The sequence below is a fragment of the Salvia splendens genome, chromosome 11 (genome assembly GCF_004379255.2).
Source record: "Salvia splendens isolate huo1 chromosome 11, SspV2, whole genome shotgun sequence".
NCBI classification, from domain to species: Eukaryota; Viridiplantae; Streptophyta; class Magnoliopsida; order Lamiales; family Lamiaceae; genus Salvia; species Salvia splendens.
This window is the reverse complement of record NC_056042.1, coordinates 23,900,970-23,910,553: the sequence shown is the minus strand read 5'-3', so window position 1 is coordinate 23,910,553 and position 9,584 is coordinate 23,900,970. Positions and strand designations below refer to the sequence as shown.

Genomic DNA, 9,584 nt, shown 5'->3' with positions numbered 1-9,584 from the left:
CCGCCGAGCCCACAATGGCGCTGACGATGGGCCATCGTCCGCGCTTCAACAGTGGACGATGCATCGGGCGTGGGCGTAGGGCGCGGACGATGGCAGGCACCCACAATGGGGCGGACGGTGGCGCCCGCGGACGATGGCACGCATCGGGCGTCCCATTGTGGATGCCCTTAGAATTGGGGTAAAAATGAAAAAGATAGGGTGAAAATTATTAGAATTACGGTAAAAATATTAGGGATAATATGATCAATTCATAAATATTGTAGGATAAATAATACTTAAAAGAAAAAAAAAAGAGAAAAACTTAAAAAATCCCTTATCTTGATCCCATATTCTAGAAGCACTAACAAACTTAATCCTATATTAAAAAAAATCAATAAATTTAGTACCTTTTTCTGAAATCTCTATTAATTACCAGGCCAATCTTATGTCTAAAAATAAGAAGATATCCCTAAAGAAATAATTATTCTCAGTTGACTTTCTCATCATATTATTATTTAAAGGCATCTACGAAACCCTTTCTCCTTTATTAGTTTCTCCAAACCAAAAATGGTTTCTCTCTCACATTTCTTGGCTGTGCTACTCTCCTTATCCATCTTCTTCTTCTTCCTTCACAAATGGCGCCGCAGCAACTCTCCGAAGCCCTGGGGAAGGCTGCCACCTTCTCCATCAAAGCTACCAGTCATCGGAAACCTCCACCAGCTGAGCTCAGCCCCCCACAGATCCCTCCAGTCACTCTCCCGCCGCTACGGCACCCTCATGCTTCTCATCGCCTCCTCGGCTGAGGCGGCACGTGAGATCATGAAAAACCAAGACCTGATCTTCTCAAGCAGGCCCCAACTCAGCATCGCGAGCAGGCTGTTTTACAACAACCAGGATATGGCGTTCGCACCGTATGGAGAACACTGGCGGCAGATCCGCAGCATATGCGTGCTTCATCTTCTGAGCAATAAAAGGGTTCAGTCCTATCGCGGTGTGAGGGAGGAAGAGACTTCCCTCATGGTTGATAAGATCAGAAGGTTGGGTGCTTCTTCAAATCCCGTGAACTTGAGCGACGTCATTCAGTCTTTGACGATCGACGTGATTTGTAGAGTGGCGCTTGGGAAGAAGTATAGTTTGGGGAGTCATTTCAAGGAGATTTTTGGTGAGTTTGGGGAGCTGGTGGGGATTTTACCTTCGTGGGAATACATTCCTTGGCTGAGTTGGATGCGAAGGTTTGATGGTTTGGATAATAGAGTAGACAGAGCTGCTAAGAAGATGGATAGGTTTTTGGAGGTTGTGATTCAAGAACATAGAGTTAGGGAGAGGAGAGAGGGTGATGGTGGTGAGATGGATTTTGTGGACATATTGCTTGATTTTCAAAGAGAGAATGCAAGTCGCAGCCCTATTGAAGATGACACTATCAAAGCTATCGTCTTGGTATGAATGCTTTTCTTTTCTTAAACCCCGGTATCTTCTTTTTATGTTGCCCCATTTTGATTGAATAGTATTACTTTTGTGGGATACGTTTGTTGCAGGAACAGATACTTCATATACAACTCTTGAGTGGGCGATGACGGAGCTGATACGAAATCCATAAACAATGATAACTTTGCAAAATGAAGTGAGAGAAGTAGCTGGAAATAAGGATGAAATTGATGAGCTTCCTTATCTGAAAGCAGTGATCAAGGAGAGTTTAAGGTTGCATTCGCCGGGGCCATTGTTGCTCCCTCGTGAATTAACTCAAGACACAAGAGTATTGGGCTATGATGTCGCTTCTGGTACGCCTGTGATGATTAATGTTTGGGAGATTTCTAGGGACCCGTCATTGTGGAAAAATCCTGAGGAGTTTCGTCCAGAGAGATTCCTTGAAATGAGCATGGATGTTACAGGTCTGCATTTTGAGTTGACTCCGTTTGGGGCAGGCAGGAGGGGTTGCCCTGGTATTACCTTCGCGATGGTGGTGGATGAGCTCACATTAGCCAAGTTGGTACACAAGTTCGATTTTGGATTGCCTAATGGAGCGAAAATGAAAGAGTTAGATGTGAGTGAATCTAGTGGAGTCATAATCCATAAAAAGTGTCATTTGTTTGTTGTGGCTACTTCACATGTTTTTTAGATAACGAAACGTGGATATTTTAAAAATCGTATTGGATCAATCGGTTCAACTGTGAACTGACGTGTTCCATGCTTGATGTTGAGAAGAGTTGAACTTGAAAAAAATATCAATGATATTTGAACTATTATCTTGCTTGAGAAAATGATTCTTCTTAGTCTCCTCTCGTTCCATGTTATTAGAGGCATTTATTTTTTACACGAAAAATAAAAAATAGATATATGTGAAGTGGAGATAATAAAGTAAAAGAATAGATAAAGTAAGAGAGATGAAGAAAAAATAAAGTAACTGAGAGGATAAAGTCTAAGAGAGTGTATAGCTTTTTGCCAAATATATATAGAAATGAGTCTATTAACGTGAACAGAAGGAGAATTTCTTTCCTCTGAGTTCTTAAACATATTCTTAGTGAGTTGGGAGTGTTTCTTTTGAGAGGTTCCTTGTGACATCCCCTACTTTTAATCATACTTCCTGATGTCAAAATCTTCAGTACAGATTGTAACGGCTTGAGTCTTAGAGCATCCACAACCGTGCTCTTGCCAGCGAGCACGGTTGTGGGCCCGGCGCCACTATTCATGTCTGCTCTCTGGCAAGAGCATAACACCCACAGCTGTGCTCTTCCGCAAGGACGAGCACAATTCAATTAAACAAAAACATTTCCATAATATTAAAATTCATTAAAAACCCACAATAAATATTACAAATAAAACAAAAAAGACATAATTAAAATCCTAAAAATTAAAAATTACATAAATAAACTCCTAAAAATAAAAAATTACATAATTATTGGCTAATATTACCCGAGGAAGACTACTCATCCGGCGGCACTAACCCCAATTATTTTTGGGGACCCAATATCATGGTCTCGTGCGTTTGAAGTTGTGTGGGGGTCATAGTTGGCCTAAGAGCATCCACATCGAGTTGTTCGGGGGTGGAGGTGGCGCATAGGAAGCGGGTTCTGGAGCGGGGGCAGATGGAGTCGCGGCGCGACGGGAACCACTTGGTCCGGCGTCGGGAACCACTTCTTCCCGACGTCGGGAACCACTTCTTTCCTTGCGGTCGGCGTCGGGAACCACTTGGTCCGGCATCGGGGCTACCCAAGTTAGCTCCGGCGAGTTGGCTAACCACTTCTTCGTTGGCTCGGCCGATGGAGTTGCGCACCATACTCTCGTTGCGCTCGATCGTTCCCGGCGGTCGGTTGTCATTGTACCGGCGAGAGACGCGCCACCAAAAGTGATCGCCGGATTGGTTCGTGCCAACTACCGCATCTTCGGAGATTTCCAAGTACGCCTTGAACAATTTATCCATCTCCGCCGTAGTGTACGGTGTGCGGACACCGCGAGTAGGAGGAGGCGGAGTTTGGGAGGGGGTGGTCGGCCTAGGCTCCGGTGTCTACCCGTATCGCCCTTCGGAGGCACCTTGGTCGTCGATTGGGTATGGCCGGTAGCCACCCGGGACGCCCGAATCTAGAGTTTGAGGAGGGGCCAAATATTTCGTTTCCGGACTAGGAAACGGTTGTGAACCGAACCATTCGGGGTTCCAACCGTGAGAGGGCGGGTGGTCATCGCCTTGGCCGGACATTGTTATGTTGTAGGGTATGAGAGGATGAAGATGAATGAATGAAGATGAGAATGGATATGGGAGAATGAAGATGAGAATTGTGTAGTTTGATGTGAATTTTTGGGTGTGAAATGGGGGTATTTATAGATGAAAGTGTGTATTTTTGGGGGAAAAAATAAAAAAAAATTAAAAAGTGGTAAAAAACGGTAATAAACAGATAAATTTTTTTTGGGAAGTGAAAAAAAATTATTTTTACTTTTAATTGGTTTTTTAATTAAAAACCGATTTTTAATTAAAAAAAATTCAAAGGCAACGGCTATGCCGTTGCCTAATCGCCGCGCGCCACGTGTCCTGCTCGCTGGCACGACACTGCTCGATGCATCGAGCAGCGCCGTGCCAGCGGCACGAGCGCAGCGGTGGCGAGACACGTCTGTGCCATCGGCGCGGACGGACGCGGGTTGGGCCACCACCGTTGTGGATGCTCTTAGACCGATATATCCTCAAAGACCACATGTTTTTAGTGTGTTGTCCTTACTTACACACTACTAGGAAAATTCTCACGGGGGCACCCATCCATAAATGCGCTTAACCTTAGAGTATTAAAGGCCTAGGTGGAACGGGGGTAGTTCAATCGGCCCTCACTCGTGCGTCTAGCCTGAGCCTCAGCTCCGCAATAGATCGGTCTTCTTCCTCATCTGCATGGCTCTCGTTGTTGAGAGTGTCCTTATCATTGAAGCAACTAGAAAATTATCTTGGGAGAAAATGCATAGGTATGTTTGATTTTATAATAAATAGGGGTGAGCAAAAAAACCGGAAACCGAATATCCGAACCGAATCAAACCGAAATTTTGAAATTCGGTTCGGTTATTTCAGTTTTTCGGTTCGGTTCGGTTTTGAAAATACAAAAATTTCAGTTTTTCAGTTCGGTTCGGTTCGGGCGAAGAAAAAAACCGAAAAACCGAATAACCGAATTATATATATATATTATATTCTATTAATTTAATATATTATATATATTATATTATATATAATATATAGTATATTCTTTTAATAAATTCTACTATATTATATATATTATATGTATTATTAATTTTATATTATATATAAAATAAATAAATTACACATATATATATTAATATTATATTTATTTTTTCGGGTTTTTCGATTTTTTCAGTTTTGTTCGGGTTTTTCGGTTTTTTAAGTTCGGTTTTCGGTTTTTCGGTTTCGGTTTTTCAGTTTTTCGGGTTCGGTTCGGTTTGGATTTTGAACTAAATTCAGTTTTTCGGTTTTGGTTCGTTTTGACAAAAAACCGAACCGAAACCCGAATGCACACCCCTAATAATAAATGTGAGTTAAATGACCTACTTATTATTTTTAGTAAAAGTAAATATGACTCTATTTGTGAAACGAACTAAAATATCAAAACTTAGACTTGGGACCAAGGAAGTACTACAATTTAGTATTGGACGCAGATAAATTATTTTCGTGTTGGTGGCAAATGTTAAAAGGTTAAAGATATGTATTCCCCTAATAATTAATGGATAATTTTCTATTTTCCCCTTCCACCATTCTTGTTTTATTCTTCCGCCATGATCAGTCATCAAAGGAATCCTCATGGGTTTACTTATGTAATATGACTGCACAGGTTGGGAACATAGAATTTCTGCCGAAATAAACTCGTCAAAACCAAAAAATATAATCACACAAACATTTCCAAAATAAAATCAAATATGCATCTTACAGAAGCCGTTGAGGGCTGCAAATGCCAAATGGGTTAAAGTCCGACAGTCATGGAAAGTTAGTTTCTTGACACAATAAGGGCTCGTTTGATGAGTGATGTTAGATATACATAGCTTAGTTAGTGACCAAGATATAGAATCAAGTTAGGAAAAGATATGATTTTAATAACACATGTTTGATACCCTAGTTAATTTTTTTTCTAATAAACCCATTATGTTTGATAGAAAAGTTATGAAATCAGAAATAAATATGCAATCACAAATTTGACCTTATTAAATTTATTTATTTCCTACATTGTCCTTTTGCATTAACCTAATCAAATCTTCTAAATTTATATATACTTTACGTAGGAAACAAAAAGTTTTGGCTCTTTTTCCCCTCCTTGTTTCTCACGATTAGATTTGTCCTCCAAACCTAAATCAAATTTGTTTATTAAGTGTGTATATAACCACAATTCACTTGCAAATGATTTAAATACTCACATATACAAGGCATACCTTCAAAAAATTTACAAACAATATAATAATATGTTAAACAAAATTCATATTCTATGCACCCAAAACATTTTCAAGATGGTATGCAGCCCCAAAATTGTCAACATATTCATGAGCTACATAGTAAAATTTTGAAAAGTTTTTTACTCCAAAAAATGTCAGCATATCCATGAGTTACCCCCAATAAAATTACCATGAAAAACAAAATAAATACTACATCATTGGGAATAAATAAAGCTCTATTGTTGGCACACAAAAAAAGCAGACAATGTACAATTACACTGCATAAGAAATTAATGAAACAAATATATACAAATAGATATGCTTAACGAATTCTAAATCTCTAATTTGTGAAGTGCCTGCCCAAATGGGTTAATCCTAAAAAAACTGAAATTCTTGCTGAAAATTTATGAAACTATGGGATTTGAAAATTCATGAAACTACACTATCTGAAAATTCAAGTTACGCTAGAAATATTTCTGAAACTATTGTGCTAATCCTCAAACCAATTAACACATGTCACGCTAGAAAAATCTGACTATTAATAAACACTCACCGGATGCAATATTTGCAGATGTATCTTCTGTGATTTGCTTGAAGAGCGCTGGAAGAAAAGTATATTTTGATTCAAAGAGAGAATGAATTGAAAGAGCATTGGAAGAAAAGGGTATGAAGGAGATAAAATTTGTATTCTGGATTCATGAATAGAGGCAGATTACTATCCGAGGCAGATTACTATCCGAGGAATTTGGAGAGATACATATCGCTGATTTTGAAGCTGAATTTGCGGGCCGAGATGGGCTTTAGAGAAAATCAAGGGCTTGTAAGGTAGTGTAACTATGATACCAAACATATAGAAATGTATAGATACATATCTATATCTAGGTATTACTAACTTATCAGGCCCTAAATATTCTAACGCTGAAAAGATTCTAGGGGAGATGGGCCTTAAAAGTTAATTGGTGTACACATGAATATACACATGCACGTAGTCGGGCCACACTCATTTTCACAGGCCCATATGAAAATTTTCATTTTGTATCTAAGAATCGAGTTTGATAGAAAACAACCTTTTTCTAAGCTATTCAATAGTATTAGTCTGGCCCATATAGATAATTGTGAGAATCTAAAAAGAGATATCAAAATTAAAAATTAAATAGTAAACAAATGAAAAACTAATAGTACTCCCTCCATTTCTAAAAATAGAAATACATTTTTGGTTCGTTCTAAAACTAAAAAAAAATATTTTAAAAAATGGATATCTAGAACTAATTCTACTATTTTTTCTCCTCATCTCTTTTGTATTTTTCCAATTTAATAAAATTAATTAGCAATAATAAACTTTTAATATCATCAAGTAATTTATATAATAACTTTAAAATTAATTTTACCTATCAAAAAATTTAAATAACAATATTTAAAACAAAATAAAAGTAAAAAAAAGTAAAAAAAAGGAAACAATGTCGAGGTTCGAGTAATTACCGGTAGATGGGAATTAATTTTAATCATCTTTAAAAAAAATTAAAATAATTAAAAGAGGTCACATTTTCCAATTTCCAAAAATGCACTTAATCTAGTCATTAGTTAATATTAATGCACATGGATAACACTATGTGTCACGACCGCCCTTTAGGGTTAATAAATACGAGCGATCGTGATTAAAAGAACTTAATAAACAGACGAAGAAAACTAGGGTTTCAATAAAGAGTTTGACCAATAATTAATATTTAATAAAAAGGGGCCAAGAGGTTGGCATTATCCAAATAATTAGGTTCAAAGCTAAAAGATTGATGAGAAAAAAAACAATGTCTTAGCGGAAGCGTTCAAGAGAAAGAGTGACGTCATGTGTGGAGACACAACGACACTCATAGTTCACAACTAACCAAACCTTGCTTCAATTTTAAATTGCTCAACACCACCAATTGCTCGTCGCCGCTCAACCTGCACATAGGGAAAACACATGCAGGGCTGAGTACTTAATATACTCAGTGGGCTTATGCCAAAAACATTTGATGAAAGTTATGTCATCCATACCATAGTGAACTCAAGTTTTACATTTAGAAAATAAATATCATCGAGTATCACAAAACAATTTCATAGACTGGCCAGTCAAAATAATCTCCCCACTTTCTCAACAATCATTCAATCACATCCTCTTTCCATAGTGCGACGAAAGTGTGGCCACACTATTCGCCCACGAGACCGGCCGACTAGCAAGGACGGCTCACGATCCGACCTATGTACACTAGCCTGATAGGGTTTGCGGCCCTACTCAGACCCGAATTCGTTTAACATAGCCCTATAGCCTAATGGAGCGAACTCACAAACCAGGCATCAGGCAACAATCTCAACATAGTCCTATAGCCTAATGGAGCGAACTCACAAACTAGGCATCAAGCGACAATCTCATCATCAAAATAAACATGGCATGACATAACAATTTAAACCACCCTTATTCCACCATAATCATACTTTTGAAAGTGTAAAAGAGTTTAGTAAAAGAAAGCCCACCTCGACTGCTTAATTCTCAAGTACTCTCTTCCCTTTGGTATCACGATTCACTTGCGATGATTCACCTTTAACATTTAGATTATATATATATCAACACACTTTTCAAATAAATAAATAAAAATGCATGCATCCTAAGTAAAGTCTTTTATCTCGTTTCTCGATTTTCGCATATTTTCGATTATTCGGCGGCCGCTTGTGCCCATAATCCCCCCGTTGGCTCCTCGTCTTCCCTCCAAAATGTAGAAATTAATCCCAATATTTATTTAAGCGCGTAATTAAATTCCCGCAATTATTTCTCTTCAAATTAATTATTTCCGACATAAGATAAAATTATTCACTCTTTAAATTATTTCAGAGATTGATTAAATATTCGTCACGATTAATTATCGGCCCAAAACTTAATTATTTCCCCACCTTATATCTCCAATTTAATTAAGAGGCCCCAAATAAAAATAAAAGAGGGCCCAAACTTTAAATAAATCCTCCCATTTAATTATAAGGCCAAAGATTTTTTTTAAAAAAAACAAGGGCCCAAATCTACCAAAAAAAAAACAAATGGCCCAAAATCGACTCCCACATCCCCCACGTCTCTTTCTTCCTCTCTCTCCTTTTCTATCTCTTCGGCCAACTGATATCTCTCTCAATTTCCGTCGCCTTCTCCAGTTCACCCCTCGTCGCCGGCCTCCACTCACCGGGAAGACAAAAGGCGGCCGCCACGGTGCTGTCGGCGTAGTCGCCGGTCAGCTTCGACAGCCTCCGTCGCACGACACCGCTGCTGCTGTCGAGATCACGATGCCGCTGCCGCCGCTGCCGCCGCTGCCGTCGTACGCTGTCGCTGCCGCGTGAGTTGGAAGACTCCAGCGGCGCACGTCCCTCGACTTTCGTGTGGCGGTCTTTCGTCGACGATCTCTTCGCCGGCGGCTGCAAAACCACCAGCGGCTTCTCCTCCGCCGTATCCGGCACCTCCTCCTTCATGAGCGCCATGCGGAGCAGCTGCACCGCCGTGAAAAAACCCGAAAGGGTGCGGACAGGATTGGGTTCAAGTCGCCATGGGCTAGACGTTCGACAGCCACCGTTTCTCATCGTTTCAGCCCCGAAACAACTCCGAACAGCCCCGCACAACCCCGAAGATAAGTTCCAGTTCAATTTCGTTTGTGTGTTCCATTATAATTCAACTTTTCTTGCGTTTA

At 39.4% G+C, this 9,584-nt stretch overlaps 1 pseudogene; it reads left to right on the top strand.

The window, feature by feature from the left end:
* Positions 1-546: 546 nt before the first annotated feature.
* On the top strand, positions 547-2,095 carry LOC121755197 (annotated as a pseudogene).
* The last annotated feature ends 7,489 nt before the right edge of the window (positions 2,096-9,584 follow it).